The sequence below is a fragment of the Nicotiana sylvestris genome, chromosome 5 (genome assembly GCF_000393655.2).
Source record: "Nicotiana sylvestris chromosome 5, ASM39365v2, whole genome shotgun sequence".
Lineage (NCBI taxonomy): Eukaryota > Viridiplantae > Streptophyta > Magnoliopsida > Solanales > Solanaceae > Nicotiana > Nicotiana sylvestris.
The window spans coordinates 181,954,941-181,973,879 of NC_091061.1; the positions used below are offsets into that span (position 1 = coordinate 181,954,941).

At 33.4% G+C, this 18,939-nt stretch overlaps 1 pseudogene; it reads right to left on the bottom strand.

The window, feature by feature from the left end:
- Positions 1–182: 182 nt before the first annotated feature.
- On the bottom strand, positions 183–17,767 carry LOC104224320 (potassium channel SKOR-like; annotated as a pseudogene).
- Between the last annotated feature and the right edge of the window lie 1,172 nt (positions 17,768–18,939).

Below are 18,939 nucleotides of genomic sequence, written 5' to 3' on the forward strand. Positions count from 1 at the left end.
ATGCTAATTCAGAAGTTTGTTCCTTGCCATTTTATTATGCTACACATACCAAGATAGAAAAAAGGTGGATTGTATGGGACGGGTCGAACTCATAATTCATTAGATGCTTTTTATGAATGTTAACTAAGTATCGTATTGTTGTAAGTAAATTGATCTCGTTGTTGATGAACTAAACCAGATAGTTATATGAGTGAAAAAACGACTTCTAAATTTGCAGTAGTAAGGTTGAGTCTCATTTCCCTTACCTGTAGTAAATTACTCAAGATTCTTCTTCCATCATGAAAATAAATCTCCAGAATATTGGAAAATGACTGCTTATCAATACGTATGAGCCTACAAAGTTGGCAAACACGAACTGTATATGGTTGAGGAAGGTTGCAAACAATGGAAATATCTCCGAATGAGCTGTTAGGTTCAAGAAGTGCCACTATATACCAACCTCCTCCTGAATTAAACAAAAACACAATGAGTAATTGTGGAAACCAATGTAAACATATGGTAGGACATAAAATGTGTTGCAACATAAAGAGCTGAACAGGTGTAATTGATTGTAGAACGTCGTACCAGAACGCCATGACAGACAAAATAAAGCTGGTCTACTACATTCCCTTGTTCCATTTTCACTTCTCCGGGGAGGAAAAATTCTTCGTGGACTCGAGGTTACCTGCCAAAATTCAACAGTACCCCAAATCAGTAAATATGCAGTCATCTAGTTTTCTTCAATTGCAATTGTAGCGCAGTCAAAAGCAAGCAGAAAGGTGTGAAGAAGCATTGCATTTCAAAGGCCATACACTATGAACTTTCTGTGAAGGATTGAATGAATGATACCAAAAGAAATTACTTACAACTTGACTTATGAATTCCGAGGAACAGCCCTTAAAAAGAGGAACATTTTCTATGTAAGACTGAGATAAACTCTGCGAAATCTGCCAAAAAAAAATTGGAATTATTTGTCACTAACATTTTAATGCAATATAATATGCATCAGCAATAAAAGTGGAAGCAAAATTTTTCTTTCATATATTTACCTTGACGCGGATTGAGATTGGAATGTCCTGGAGAACAGCAATATATTTACTTTCATATTGTAATCGCAAGTGACCTTTTATTTGATTACGTATGTCTCTTCCGAGTCTATTTCTGTTCATATATTTCAATAGATCTGTCATTTTATCCCTGTATCACTCAGTTTTTGATCCTTTCACGATTAAAGCTGTCATGTTACCGATCAAATAAGCACTAAGAATCATATCAAAGGAGACATAAATCATGACAAATATCATTTCCCTCAAATTGACTGCGTGTATATCTCCATAACCTGTAAGATCAAAAAACATCTCAAATATCAGTACGATGAAATTGCTATAGAAAGTCTTTAGAAAATTAATAAACTTGAAATGAAATCCGAATAAACTTACCAACAGTTGCCATAGTAATAATAGCAAAATACATTGAAGTAGTGTATCGCGTCCAAAGATCAATATCTCTGAAGTTTGAATAACTGTAATCTCCCAATTTCAAACTACCAATCCATGTGTAACCTTCTTGTTGTTCAGACAGCGTAGTCGCCAAATAGTAAAAGATGCAGGCAGCTGTATGTGTGCAGTAGAGTTCAACAGTGATAAGTTTTACAATTCTGGTGAAGAGGTAATTGATCCGAATATCTTTTTCCATCTTCTGGAAAAAGTAAGTAATTCTGCGCGCCCTGCTTAACCTAATCCATAAAAGGTATCTCACTTCCTCTTTGCTGCCAACAGCCTGATAAGTTCAATGTGCACAGCATTTGTTAATAGAGCTGGAAATATGTAACTAACATGTCATGCAGGTAACCAATACCAAATCCATTGTTATCTGTTGTAGTATTATTTTTCATTGTTATCATCTTTTTTAGTATTGCAAAATATGGTTGGTCTTGTTCCATGACAATTGGCAAATCTCCAAATTAAGTTTAAGATTAAATGCTTTCTAAATCAGTCAAGAATCAGAAAAACATTAGTCATGCTACAACTTAAAGCATGTTTGTAAAGAGCGAGCTATTGGAAGAAAAACTAATTCCTTAGTCTCATGTATATGACGCTCAAGGGGAATTTAGGGGTGGAAGGGGGTTCACTTGAACGCTCTTCGCGAGAAAATTTTACTGTACATATAAGGCAAAATTCAGTTCGTACCTCTATATATATATATTGTAGGATTGCGTATAGGTGTTCGTAACACGCAGTGGAAGACAATAACAATCCTAGGCAGATCTTTTCGTGTTTAAAAATTTATTTACATGTCAATAGATCAGATCTAAGACGTACCTGGTGAAGAAAGTCTCGTTTCAAATTCTTCGATAGTGCGAAGACTCTATGCGTATCCACACCGAGACTGATCCTTGCTATCAACTCTTTGATCAACGAAACCCGCGAACAAATTGAACGAAAAACTTGTGCTGAAATTTTTCTCAAAAATCTCAACTCAAATTAGAAGAACAAGAAACACTTTTCTTGTAATTGTATTTTCTCTCTTGGCTTTGTATTGTACTCTCACTTTCACAAAGTGTTTTTCTTCTCAAGAATTAAAATTATGCGGCAAATTTTCTTCATCACCCTTTATATAGGGTCACCTACAAACCCTTTTTCCTATTTGGTTGAGGTAAAGATTTACTTAGGGTAAAAATTTATTCCAAAAATAAACTTGATGGAATTTTCTATAAAAATTCGAATCCCATTCTCAAAGGGATTGAAGTGCCGAACGCTACTTAGTCCAATTGGACTTTCACGTCTTTACAATTCCAATTCCAAATTGGAGAATAAATTAATATTATATATAACCTTTATATAAATCAATAATAACTTATATTATATATATTACATGAGCGACTGGCTGTAGTGGGCACGCGGAGAGGTAGAGGACGACCTAAGAAGTATTGGGGAGAGGTGATCAGACAGGACATGGCGCGACTTAGGATTACTGAGGACATGACCCTTGATAGGGAATTATGGAGATCGAGCATTAAGGTTGTAGGTTAGGGGAGAGTGTGAATATTTCTACAACACAATAGAGTGAGACTATCCAGTTAGGAGTTAGACTAAGAATGTCATTGGTCGTCTATTGATGTAGGGCTTTACCTTCTAGTTTTACTATACCAGCCATCTATTTCGTATTTCGTATTTCGTATTCTGTATTTCATATCTCTTATATATTGTTGTTATTTTTATTATGCATTTTATGGTACTAATATATCATCTCCTATTGCTTTTTTGAGCCGAGGGTCTCCTGGAAACAGCCTCTCTACCCTTCGGGGTAGGGGTGAGGTCTGCGTACATATTAACCTCCCCAGACCCCACTTGTGGGATTATACTGGGTCGTTGTTGTTGTTGTTGTTGTTGTTGTTGTTGTTGTTGTTGTTGTTGTTGTTGTTGTATTCCAAATAGAAAACTTCAATTTGTTCACAATATTAATTATATCCTCTGTGCTAGCAAAGAATATAATAATATTTCATTTGGACTAATAATTTAATATATTCGACTAATTAAATTCTTTAATTTAATTATCAAATAATAAAATAATTAATCCTTTAGCAAAGATCAGAACACTCGTTAGTGTGCGACCCCATAGGTTCAATACTAAGCCGGTAGTAAATTGATCACATCAATATACTAATCAAGGGTGACGTCTAGCAACACTCCTTAATGACTGGATAGAATGAAGTATACAATTTACTCTCAAGAACCAGCAGAAGAATAATGTAGTAATTCCTTCTGTCCTTATAGCTCTGGATCACCCTATTATATGGTTTAACTGTCAAATCCTAATAGGCAACCAACTATGTGTCATGTCAAACATAATCGACCATTGAGTGACCTAAGAAACTCTTTTCTTCTTTCATTCAATTGCCCTGGCCAAGGTCTTAATTTGGTCGTTTATAATTCATGACAACATGGAGCTTAAACTCATTACCAAGAGTTGACAAATTCCATCTTGATCAATCACTAATTCTACAAGCATTTAATCATACCCAATATCCTTTTAACTATCGTCCTAGGGCCATAGGTGTCTGGTATCAAAGCACAATAAATAACTTGTTAATTACTATGACGATCTCATGTCAAAGGAAACTTTTACATCACATTCTTCAAGAGAATATCCTATTGACAGTTTATGGTAATTCTAACCATTAGGAATTATCCAATGAGTCGGTTCAATGATCATATCTCTATATGCATCATCTATCTATGTAATTTAGTTAATGAGATCAACTAATCTTTATCCCATAAAGACGATCACATAAATATTGATCTAACCGGATTACTAATGTCCAAATTAATAATCCTACGATCAAGAACAAATTTAGATTAAATTGTAAGAGACTTTTCTCTCATTATCATGATCTCTATCACGATGATAAATCTCAAAATTTAATCAAGGACATTATCAAATTAATCAAACAATTAATAATAACTATGATAAAAGAATGCCATATATTTTTATATCGAATAACGTTCACAAAAATATGTTCAAATCATCAAATATGAGATTGGATCTAGGGCATATCTAGTATATCCCTAACAATCTCCCACTTGCACTAGAGCCAATCGCTCTTGTACTTCATTCCCAATTTTCACTTCCGCTTGTCAAACTCCTTTGCACCAAGAGCTTTAGTGAATGAGTATGGGGCATTTTCCTTTCCATCAACATTTTTAATCTAGACGTCTCCACGTCTAATGATCTCTCTTATCAAGTGATACCTTCGCAGAACGCGTTTGGATTTTTGGTGTGATCTTGGTCCTTTTGCTTGAGCAATGGCTCCAGTGTTGTCACACAACAGTGGAACCCCACCTTCTATTGAAGAAACCACACCAAGTTCAGTTAAGAACTTTTTCATCCATACAGCTACCTTAGCAGCTTCACTAGCTGCTATATATTCTGCTTCAGTCACCGAATCAGCTACTGTAGCTTGTTTGGAACTTTTCCAACTCACTGCACCACCATTTAAGGTGAATACATAACCAGAAATAGATTTGCTATCATCTCTATCTGAAGAGAAACTTGCATCAGTATAACCTTCAAGTTTCAACTCAGAATCTTCATAGATGAGGAATTGGTCTTTAGTCCTTCTTAAGTACTTAAGAATGGTCTTCACCACCTTCCAATATTCCTCACCAGGATTTGCCTGATAGCGGCTAGTCACTCCAAGTGCATAAGCCACATAAGGACGTGTATATGTCATGGTATACATGATAGCTCCCACTGCACTAGCGTATGGGATCCTACTCATGCGTTCTCTCTCTTCAGGTGTTTTAGGATAATCCTCCCTACTTAGAGTAATTCCAGTACCTATTGGTAGATAGCCTATTTTGGAATTATCCATGTTATACCTCTTTAAGATGGTATCAATGTACAAAGACTGGGAAAGTCCAAGCAGCTTCTTAGATCTATCTCTATAGATCTTTATTCCTAATATAAGCTGTTTCTCCCAAGTCTTTCATGGAGAACTATTCAGTTAGCCAAATCTTGGTACTTTGCAATGCCGGCATGTCATTCCCTATGAGCAATATATCATCAACATACAACACTAAGAATATAATTGTGCTCCCACTAACCTTTTTGTACACAGAAGGTTCTTCGCCACATATAACAAAATTGAACTTTTCAATTGTCTTGTTAAAGTGAATATTCCAACTTCAAGAAGCTTGCTTTAGTCCATAAATGGATCTTTGTATCCCGCAAATCTTATTATGATCATGCAGAGATGTGAAACTTTCAGGTTGTGTCATGTACACATCCTCTTCTAGCTCACCATTAAGGAAACTGTTTTCACATCCATTTGCCATATTTCATTGTCAGAACCTTGTGTCGCCTCTTCATAGGTCTCAGGGTCATCATCATTATGATCAACCTCATTTGATACATCATCTTGTACCATTATATTTGATCTAGTTGGTACATGACGTTCTCGTGTAGACCTTCTAAGAGGTTCTTTTACAATTTGCTCACCTTGTGCTGGATTTTGTTGTTGTTCAATTTGGTTTGGAACTGGTTCATTAACCTGTTCTTGAACTACGTTTAGTTCTTGAACTTCAACCATTGAAGATGTCAACTTCCTTGTCAACTTCAAAATATCCAATAAAGTTTCTTCAACTTGTGTCTCGTGATCTTGATTTTGTATTGATTCATTAGTTTCTTGAACTTCATCAAGTTTTATTTCTTCACTATAATTTCCTTCTAAAAGAAATTCCCTTTTCAAAAGGGTTGCTCCTCTAGCCACAAACATTTTATGGTCAGAAGGGTGATAGAAATAATATCCTATTATTTCCTTAGGATACCCAATGAACCTACACTTATCAGATCTTGAATCAAGTTTATCAGACTGCAGTCTCTTAACATAAGCTGGACAACCCCAAACTTTAATATGTTTAAGGTTAGGCTTACATCCTTTCCATATCTCATATGGTGTTGTTGAGACTGACTTATTGAGAACTTTATTAAGTAAGTATGTTGGTGCTTCCAAAGCATATCCCCATAAATTTATTGGAAGATCAGTGAACCCCATCATAGATCTCACCATATCTAATAAGGTTCGATTTCTCCTTTCAGACACACCATTGTGTTGTGGTGTTCCTGGAGGTGTCCACTGTGAGAGAATCCCATTCTCTTTGAGATATTTGGTAAAATCTTCACTAAGATATTCTCCACCTCTATCAGACCTTAGTACTTTGATACTTTTACCAGTCTGCTTCTCAACTTCACTACGGAACCTTTTGAACATTTCAAAAGATTCAGACTTGTGTTTCATAAGATACACAAATCCATATCTTGACATATCATCAGTGAAGGTGATGAAGTAAGAATATCCACCTCTAGCTTGAATTTTCATGGGCCCACAAACATCTGTATGAATTAGTCCCAATAATTCAGAAGCTCTTTCTCCACTTCCAGTAAATGGAGATTTGGTCATTTTTCCTTTGAGACAAGATTCACAAGTTGGATATGATTCAAAATCATATTTGTCAAGGTACCCTTCCTTGTACAACTTGTTAATTCTTTTCTCTCCAATATGACCAAGCCTACAATGCCAAAGGTATGCATGATTTACTTGATCATCTCTTTTCCTCTTAAGACTTGAAACATGCATAATCGAATTAGCATTCACATTAGGTAAGACATAAACGTCATGTTGGAGATAGCCATTCACATGTAAATTATCACTATAATAAATAGAGCAAATATCATTGCCTATATTAATGCGAAAACCACGTTTGTCTAACATAGAAGCTGAAATTATGTTCGAAACAAATTTAGGAACATAATAACAATCATCCAACATAAGTACTTTGCCCGTAGGCATTATCAAAGAAATTGATCGTACAGCTACGACCGCAACTTTTGCACCATTTCCAACTTGTAGATTAACTTCTCCTTTCTTTAGTTTCCTACTTATCTTTAAACCCTTGCAACATATTACATATGTTATAACCACTGCCAGTATCTGATACCCACAGTGAAGAATTAGTAGTAGCTAAAGAAACTTTGAAAACATTTTTCATTAATGTCTCACCTTGTTTCTTATCCTTTAGAGTTGCAGGATACTCCTTGCAGTTTCTCTTCCAATACCCTTTCTTCTTACAGTGAAAACATTCAGCATCATATACTGACTGCAAGATCAAATCTTCAGAAAGCTCTTTACCAAGCTTGTACCCCAACTCCTCATGTTCTTCGGTAAGAACAATCATATGATTGACAAGGGGTCCAACTGGAGAGTTTTCAATGTCCAACTATGTATCAATCATCTTCTTAAGATATTCAATGATTGCAGTTGGATCCATATTCTGATGTTTCTTCTGGAGTTCAGAACTCATAGAAGAGAGAATGATGTGTTTAATAGCAAGCCATTCTTCCAAGTGTTTCTGATAAACCTTGGTGCCTTGAACATCATTCTCTGGTGGGACTATCTTTGCAGGCTTATCGATCACATCAATGAGCCTTTCATGCATGAGAACAATTCTCAAATTTCTATACCAGTCATCAAAGTTTGGTCCTACCAACTTGTTGGTCTCAAGTATTTCACGCAGTGATATAACAGACATATTGAGAAATCTAAAATATAGAAAAGAAAAGGCAATGATATAAGAACATATTTGCATATATCATAAAGACATGGACTTTTATCTAAATGATATTTTCACTAATTATTTTAAACTATTTACCCTCATTATAGTTTACGAAATCTTTATTTCTATTAGTGGAGTAAAGGAATCCTTTAACAATATGTATGAGCCCCTTGGAAGTCAAGTCGTTTCTCACATTTATTTTAAAGGTAGGTACTCTTACCAATTGTATCCCCATACAATTTACTTAAATAGCTCTATGTCAAATAGTCCCCTGGTAGTCAGGTCGATCCTATTGGCATAGTTGAGTTCAACCATCATGATAGCAAAGAACTTATTTAATTTTATACTCCCCCGGGTAGTCCAGGCGTCTAGTGTAAAATTGAATAATTCTTTCAATCCATACATCTAATGCAATAAATAATTTTAACATATTCTCGAACTATAAGTCTCCTGGTAGTCAGACCGCTCCTTATAAACAAGAAATAAGTTAAATTATTTACCTTGATGGATAGCTCTATAATAAAATATCTTATATTTTATTATTTAAGAACTCAAATTTTAGTAAGAGGGAATAGTTACTAAAACAGTTTTTAATAACATGAAGATCAAATCTTTTATAGCATGTGAATTTAGTTCAAATTGTCTACATGCTTAGTCCTAAATTGATTTACATCACATGCAATAAATAATTCAAAATTATGTAATGAACAAGCATGAGACAAAAAAATGAAATTCAACATTCTTCTAACATGTTTATTCTATATATCACAAAAATAACTCATGCCAGAATATTTTTATTAATTAATATCTCATGAACTAATAATAATTATCATAACAATAGAGTCTAATAACATATTATAGATTCTCGTCATATCTAATACAAAATTTCAAATTCAAGTTATGAACTATTTCAATAGTCATATGAATACATATTTCATCCATAATAAAATAATATCAACATTCAAAAAATTTGACTATTGCACAAGACATATGCATTATGGTTTGAACTCTTCAAATATAATATTAAAATATTTCGTAAATAAATTTTAGACACAATAAACCATGGCTCTGATACCACTGTAAGATTGCGTATAGGTGTTCGTAACACGCAGCGGAAGACAATAACAATCCTAGGCAGATCTTTTCGTGTTTAAAAATTTATTTACATGTCAATAGATCGGATCTAAGACGTACCTGGTGAAGAAAGTCTCGTTTCAAATTCTTCGATAGTGCGAAGACTCTATGCGTATCCACACCGAGACTGATCCTTGCTATCAACTCTTTGATCAACGAAACCCGCGAACAAATTGAACGAAAAACTTGTGCTGAAAATTTTCTCAAAAATCTCAACTCAAATTAGAAGAACAAGAAACACTTTTCTTGTAATTGTATTTTCTCTCTTGCCTTTGTATTGTACTCTCACTTTCACAAAGTGTTTTTCTTCTCAAGAATTAAAATTATGTGGCAAATTTTCTTCATCACCCTTTATATAGGGTCACCTACAAACCCTTTTTTTCCTATTTGGTTGAGGTAATAATTTACTTAGGGTAAAAATTTATTCCAAAAATAAACTTGATGGAATTTTCTATAAAAATTCGAATCCCATCCTCAAAGGGATTGAAGTGCCGAACGCTACTTAGTCCAATTGGACTTTCACGTCTTTACAATTCCAATTCCAAATTGGAGAATAAATTAATATTATATATAACCTTTATATAAATCAATAATAACTTATATTATATATATTACATATATATTTCATATATATTTCAACTAAGAGAAATAATTTAATTTTTCTATTCCAAATAGCAAACTTGAATTTGTTCACAATATTAATTATATCCTCTATGCTAGCAAATAATATAATAATATTTCATTTGGACTAATAATTTAATATATTTGACTAATTAAATTCTTTAATTTAATTATCAAATAATAAAATAATTAATCCTTTAGCAAAGATCAGAACACTCGTTAGTGTGCGACCCCATAGGTTCAATACTAAGCCGGTAGTAAATTGATCGCATCAATATACTAATCAAGGGTGGCGTTTAGCAACACTCCTTAACGACCGGATAGAATGAAGTATACAATTTACTCTCAAGAACCAGTAGAAGAATAATGTAGTAATTCCTTCTGTCCTTATAGCTCTGGATCACCCTATGATATGGTTCAACTGTCAAATCCTAATAGGCAACCAACTATGTGTTCATGTCAAACATAATCAACCATTGATTGACCTAAGAAACTCTTTTCTTCTTTCATTCAATTGTCCTGGCCAAGGTCTTAATTTGGTCGTTTATAATTCATGACAACATGGAGCTTAAACTCATTACCAAGAGTTGACAAATTCCATCTTGATCAATCACTAATTCTACAAGCATTTAATCATACCCAATATCCTTTCAACTATCGCCCTAGGGCCATAGGTGTCTGGTATCAAAACACAATAAATAACTTGTTAATTACTATGACGATCTCAGGTCAAAGGAAACTTTTTACATCACATTCTTCAAGAGAATATCCTATTGACAGTTTATGGTAATTCTAACCATTAGGAATTATCCAATGAGTCGGTTCAATGATCATATCTCTATATGCATCATTTATCTATGTAATTTAGTTAATGAGATCAACTAATCTTTATCCTATAAAGACGATCACATAAATATTGATCTAACCGGATTACTAATGTCCAAATTAATAATCCTACGATCAAGAACAAATTTAGATTAAATTGTAAGAGACTTTGCTCTCATTATCATGATCTCTATCACGATGACAAATCTCAAAATTTAATCAAGGACCTTATCAAATTAATCAAACAATTAATAATAACTATGATAAAAGAATGTCATATATTTTTATATCGAATAACGTTCACAAAAATATGTTCAAATCATCAACTATGAGATTGGATCTAGGGCATATCTAGTATATCCCTAACATATATATGATACTTTGAATCCCCTTTGAAATAGCCCTAAAGCTATGTCAGTACACGAGGGTTCAAAACTTTGTAAGGTCACTGGTTCAATTCTCACTGGCCACAGTATCTTCTAAATTTTTAAATTTTTTTTAATTCCTTTTGCGGAATCCTGCCTCTGCCACTGATGACACTCTTTCCATTTTGGGACTCCCCAAAATGTTTGACGCCATTCAATTAACAATATTATTCTATACAGTTTAAACAACATTCAAGAATTAAAGTTCATTTATTAACTATTCAAATTTTAAACTCTGATTGATGATCTAACTTTGCAACCATATACACTACTAGAAACCCGGAAAAAAGCAAACACAAAAAGACCAAAGTTGGTCGCTTACAGATGAAAAAGCGACCAAAAAGCGTCCAAACAGGCTTGGTCGCTATTTTACTGGTCCCTTTACATTAGGAACCAAAGTTGGTCGCTAAACTTTGGTCTCTAAGGTAAAAGTACCAAATATTCCGAGTAAATAACATACCGACCAACTTTGGTCGCTTTAATATTTTAATAATACAAATTTAGCGACCAAAGTTGGTCTCTATATTTAAATTACGTTTTTTAATTTATTATTAATCAAAATATAGCGACCAACTTTGGTCTGTAAACCAAATATTATATTTTAAAATCTGAAAAATAGCGACCAAAGGTGGTTGTTTTTTCTAAAAATTTTTTATTTTTTTTTAAACATAAACGGCCAAAATTGGTCGCTAATTTCAAGAATTTAATTATTTTTTAAACATAAGCGACCAAACTTGGTCGCGATTTTTCAGAAATTATTTTTTTTAATAGAATAGCGACCAAGGTTGGTCACTTTTTAAGAAATCTGGGTTAATTAGCGACCAATCTTGGTCGCTTTTCTGGGTATAATTTTGGCAGAAACTGCCTGTTTTGGCAGCTACACCACCCCCGAGCATACCAAATCCCAACAACAACAACAACAACAACAACAACAACAACAACAACAACAACAACAACAACAACAACAACAACAACAACAACAACAACAACAACAACAACAACAACAACAACAACAACAACAACAACAACAACAACAACAACAACAACAACAACAACAACAACAACAACAACAACATTAGTATATCATTTCACTACCACTAATTATAACACACCAAACAAAATTAGCATCTTGAACTCTATATCAAGTCAAACATCGTCATATGAAATAAAACAGGTACCTTGTAAATTATATCCCACGGCATGCAACTAAGAAAATCAAGAATGAAATGAGATTTCAAGTACCTGCAAATCAAAGAAAGGTCAGCATATATATCTACTAAAGCAATAATCTTTTGTTGCATATGTAATTTTTAGCAAAATGAGAAGTTAAAGGGAAAATTAAGGAGACTGACCGTAAAGCGACAGGTGTTCGTTTGTACACCATCTTGTAAGTCTGACTATCTCTATATGCAACAAAGAATTGCAGGACAATATCCACAAGGAAAACTATTTGACCACAAATGTCTAAGAGAAATAGTTTCCTTGGTAATCCATTGAAGAATGCAAACTCCATAGGTGTGAAAAATGATGAATAAATTGACCATATAAGAATAAAATTTTCCCACATCCGGTACCACCTGCATGGAAATTTGTTTGGTCATGTTCACATACAACCTTGAAAGTACATAGAGTTTAAAACATAAGAAGCATGTTTTGGAAGAAGGGATCCTTGGCGCAACGGTAAAAGACTTATAGATCACGGATTCTAGCCGTTGAAGTAGCCACTAATATTGTATACATCACAGCTCCTAATGTGTGGTCCTTCTCCAGATGCTCCACATAAGCTTATTTTGGAAAGGCGCGAGACAATAGAAGGAATAGTAATAAAGTGGCACTATGTGGAAGTTGATTAGAACTAATATATCCTCATTTATGTGGTATCATATCGTTTTTCGCAGCGACGGATCTAGCATGTCATCGTTCCCGCGAACTCAGTAGTTTTTGTCCAATGTAAATGTGTTCTAAAAATTCATTAAATATCTACAAATATTTAAATGTGAACCCAGTTACTATTGAAAATTTACTCGAAGTCATTGCAGGAACCCATAAACATTAAATCCTGGATCCGCCTCTGGTTTTTCGCCCTATTTTGCTTTCCAAATTTGGAAACTATTTAATTTAAACTCTCTTTTTTACTCAAACACAAGTTTTTATAATCATATAATGTTATAAAATATTTAAGATTACAAATTTTAGTTTTGTAATTACATAAATATTTATTTTTACTATAAAGTAGCGGAGGTGCAAAAAACCAACCAAATTTACTATACACCAACTTTTACACTCTCTAGTCTCTTCAAAATAAAACCAAAACAAGAACAAAATTAAAATTGGGGATTCATAGTAGAAAGTAAACTCATCTAATTTTCATACTTCTAACAAAGTGTATTTTTCTCAAAAGTGCTTCTTAAAAAAGTGCTTTTGGAAAGAAGCTACTTTTTTCTACTTCTCTAAAACTGCTTCTGCTTCTCCTCAAAAGCACTTTTTTTCTTTCCAAAAGCTTGGCCAAACACTTTAATTTTTGGCCAAAAGTGCTTTTGGCAAAAAAAGAAGAAGCACTTTTCGCCAAAAAGAAGCTTGGCCAAACAGGTTATTAATTAACAAGGACATGACCAAATTATAAAAGAATTAATTTAATATTTATGCGGACGATGTAAATAATATTTATACAATCAACTGGTTTCTTAATAGATGACTAGAGACAAATCTTTTGGCAAAAATTTATCGATAAATTAAATTAATTGTTAATCTATTATTGATCACGCCCAACTATGCCTTATAAAAAGGATAATGCGAACGTTGTAAATATAATCCGAGTATTACGCCCAGGGTCGAATCCACAAAGAATTAACCTATCAACCACTATCTTTAGGCCCACTAAACTCTTCAGAACCAGCTTCCCAAACTTTTTGAATCACAGTTGGAGGTTTCTTTACGAACTAAGATTACAGTAAAATAACAAGCTGTAAATTAACTAACTAAGGTTTAAACAATGATGAGAGAAAAGCTAAGGTAATGATTTCCCCTATTGATGGAATCCCTTCTGTTTCTGCTTCATACAAATTTACCAATTCACCTTTATCATTCATGAACACTCGCCTTACCGTAAATCTCTCCCGAGTAATCACATCAATATACTATTGCACTCTCCCGAGATATACTAGCTAGCTTTAATCAACACAGTTCATTTAAGATTGCACCCAAGGCTTCGTTATCCCTAATCCCGCCTTTAAACCCGCAGTTATAGATTCCTCTTATACTTTAGGAGTGGTGTTATTCAATAACAACTTAAATATGCACTCTCTTCCGAGTTATGCACACTAAATAGGCACAACTAATTGAGGATCCTGTCAATTAACTACAATAAGAACACAGTTGAATAAATAAAGATTGAAACTAGCAATTTGTATTCACATAAACAAGAAGTTCATCCCCCAATAGGTTCCATCAAAACCTTAGACAAGGAATTTAGCTACTCATGGCTATGGGTAAACAAACTAAATTAAGATTCATCATAAACTAACAATAAAAATCAAAGGAAAAGAAGAAATATGGTTTGGGTATTCTCTCACAATTGTTTTTCCTTCAAAGAACTCTAAAAACTCAATACATGCCTCCCTTGGGCGAAATATAGTGTCTAAAATAGGGTTTAGGGCTAAAATTTCCGTGTTGACACTTTCGTCCCTAAAGTTTACTGCACCTACCGCGGTTCTGCCGCGGTCGCGGTAGAACCGCAGCCAAATAGCCCCTCTGATTCTTCTTTTGTCCGCAGCAGCTTCTCACCGCGGTTCTGCCGCGGTCGCGGTGAAACTGCGACAGTACCCCGTTCTCTGATTCTTCAGCTTGTTTTTGGCGTGATTCACTTAGGCATTTTTACGGTTGGCCTCTTTTTCTTCATTCTTGACTCCAAAAGTACTCCCTAGCCTTCCCTAGTCATATATAACCTGCAAATCATGAAAAACACTCATAAGAGCATTTTGTTATCACTTTTATTACCAATACTATGCAAGAAGGTGGTTATTTAGGGCCTGAATATAATTAAATTCACCTATTATCAGTTTAAAATTGACCGACATTTAAACAATCTTTATAATGTCAGTACATTAAAGTGCAGTTGGTTCTTTCTCAAATTAGACTAAATTTATAAGTTTGTATTAAAATTCAATGTAGATCAGATAATTAAGATCGAAACAAAGAGTACTTTTATTTTCATTATCTCAAGAAATTTTACCCATGTATGATCATTACAAATAATCATGTAGTAATAAGTTATTCAACTAATAATAGCAGTGATTAATTGGTAACCAATGCTCTATATATTTTCTCCGACCAATTATTCTAAATATATCCAGACAAAATTGTTCCCAGTGAGCAGCTTGATATGTAAAGTGTAGTCAATGTTTTTCATAAATTCCAATTTGTAGTCTCCTCCCAACCTAATTAGATGCCACGTATTCGAAAATGATGCTTATCTCCCTAATATTTAAGGATTTAAATACAGTAACATTATTTTAAAGAAGAACCACTATTACTATCAGTTTCATAACTTACTAGATTATTACTTTATTTTTCAAAATATCAAGCTTCCTGTAAAATTTTGAGCAAACTTCATTTATAGCTGTTCGGGCTAAATTAATAACACCCGCTAGTCCAAAGTTACATTATATACTGTATAGCTAAAAAGTTATTCTAGTGACTAGCCACGGAATTCACAAGCACCCGATTGGCCGAAGGCAACACTAACAATATTTTTGCACTTTCCCCATTTAGTTTTGCTTAGATTCTTTCTATATATCTTGTTTTTCCCAATCTTGTAGTATTACTTCATTAATTTTTTCTTCCTCGCATAACCTTTTTTCGGCTAATTTCTAAAGATGCTCTTTGTCGGCCAAAACTAATAGCCCAAAGAATCACATTATTTTTCATTTGCAAGAATTTTAGCTTTTATAATACTCCCACTAAAAACATTGGAAGTATGAATGAAGAAGAATTACATCAATCATCAATATTGCCAATTGGCAAATTTTGAGAGGGACATACAACTGTTTAAATTATTTTCTTGACAAGCTATAATCTTTTTTGGCTTACATGATATCATCAAATTAGAAAGAAAAGAAAACTTATGAAAAGAAGAATACAATTCTGGTTATAACTTTTTAAATCAGATATGCAATTGGTCATTTGATTTTCCAGTTATGTCTTGGTAAGTGGTAGGGTACAACCGTACAAGGTAGGAAGGTAGTGGAAGGTACATAAAAAATAGGTTGTCGCTATTCGTAAATTATACAAAATAGACACCGGTAATGTGATAAAATGTAATACTTACTAATTATAGATAATTATATACTATAGTAAGTACGAATTAGATCTCAAAAAATAGTTAAATAATTGTTACCAGTAGGGGTATACATGGACTGAGTTGGTTCGTTTTTTATCAAAATCAAACCAACCAACTATATCGGTTTGGATTGGTTTGGTTTTTGTCGGGTTTTTCGGATTTTTTTGTACATCAATATTATTTTAATCTTACTTTGTTAAAATTATAGATAAGTTTTGATAAGTGAATATATGTTTAGTAAATGTGGAAAAAATTTGACAAACATATGATCTATTAAAATATTCTAATGGGAGAATTTTTGTAGTAACACATGATAGTTATTTTCTTAGTCGTCTGACAATAATTTTTCGTTAATTTACGCTTTCATGGTTAATACATGAGAGGATCCCAAATATTTCTACATTTTCTAAAGAAAATTCCCATAAAGTCTTAAAATATAAATAAAATGTATATATTTATATGTCGGTTTGGTTCGGGTTTTTTACTCAATACCAAACCAAGTCAAACCAAATCTAGTCGAATTTTTTAATCGGTTTGGTTTAATTTGATTTTTCGGTTTGGTGTGGTTTGAACAATACCCTAGTTACCAGCTAGACATATATATATCAAGTAAAAACTACGCTCTAATTAATTTCCTGACACCTAAGTTTCTCTTCTAATTCAAGCTTCTTCTTTCACAAGCATAGATAGATAGACAGACAGAGAGAGAAGAGAAGTGAAATATTTACATTTCCACCATTGAAGCATAGATGTAGAGACTAGAGAGAGAAAAAAGTTAATTAAGTTGGAGAAGTCTAATTCAGGATGAATAATGAAACCTTGAGAGAGATTAATCTTAAGGCGGCTAATTCTCCGGCGAAACAAGTTTAAACCGAGATCGTCTTCTATAAGTTGAAATCGACTTCCTCTAGAAGATTCTATCTTATCTCTAACATCTTCTACTTCATACTCTACTCCTCCATTCATATTCATCGTCTCCATTACTTCCTCTGCTACTCTCGTCATTATCACCAACTATATAACAATCAATTAGCCAAATTCTCGATGTATAAATAGAGAAATTTGGAATATTTTCAAATAAATGTTGATTGAATAGTGAACTAATGAAACTTTTCTGGAGAGTTAGTGTGATGGATAATTGAACTCGTGGTAGCTATATTTTACGAATAAAACTGGAAATGGATCAAATTGGCCAGAGAAATTGGATATAATTAGAAAAGATGAGTTTTCACGAGAAAGTTATGGTGAAAATGGCCTGAGGAAGAATTTAGCGTGAGATTTAGATGTAATGTGTATATGGAGAGGGAGAGGGAGAGAGAGAGAGAGAGATTATTTATGAGAGATTTGATCAACTGTTGAACAAAGAGGATGGACTATTTATATGCAACTCAAAAACTCTACCACAATTTTTTAAAAACTTTAATGTGTTTATTTTTGTTTATATATAATTTATATAAATATGGAAATTTGTGACATCAACGTGTGAGCGTTTATGCGCCCACAAACACTTGAGAAGTGCATGTTATTTTAATATTTATTAATTAAAAGTATAATAATGTATATGTGGCCTAAGAAACTAAGGATAGTATAAAAATATTTTAGATTATCCTGTTCAATTTAACTGGATAGTAATACCATCTTATTTTTAAATTTTTAAATTGTTATATCAGACTTATTATAATAAATGTGTTATTGCACGTTAACTTAACAGGTTAATTTACCGTATAGAACTTAAACTCAAAAATTAATGATATCAATCTTTATGTTTGATTTTTTTTTCTTTTGGTTTTCTACTCAGTGTTCGTTACTTTAATTAGAGTCCGATTATATCCGGATTCGCGTCGCGTAGGGCCTCATTCGGGAGAAAATGCTCCCTATCAAGGATTTTTTAATACCCAAGGTTCGAACCTGAAATCTCTGGTTAAGGGAAGAGCAATACGACATTCTTTGGTGGTACTATTGAATTTAATTACCAAAAAAGAAGAAATAACAAATGATATAAGAGAGATGCGAAGCACACGAGAGAACCGTAGAGATTAATTCTAACATGCATGAGGACAATTAATAAACTCTAATGGTCAAGTTGGCATAGCTTGATGAGGAAAATCAAAGGTAAACAACGTACGTTAGCAGCTTGATAAAAAAAAGGAAAACAAAAAAAACCGTTGGCAGTTGCCAGTTTGGGTGGCTTTGCTATCTGTTTAGGTGTCAATCTGATCAAATACTAGGTAAAATGTATGGGTCAAAACTTGACTCCATGATAATTAACGGGACCAACCCATTTTTCAAAGCCTATTTGTGATTAATAAATGGTATGGCCATTTATTAATAATGTTATCGGGCAATTACCCGATTTGATCAATGGGGCTACGGCCTATCTGTCCTCACGAGGGCGTCCTCTCAGTATGGTCACCGCCTTTCAGCGCCAACTGGCAGGTTTCATAGCTATAAGTACTAAGAGAAAGAACCCTAAAAGGGGGTTGTTTCTTCTTCTTCACCTCTA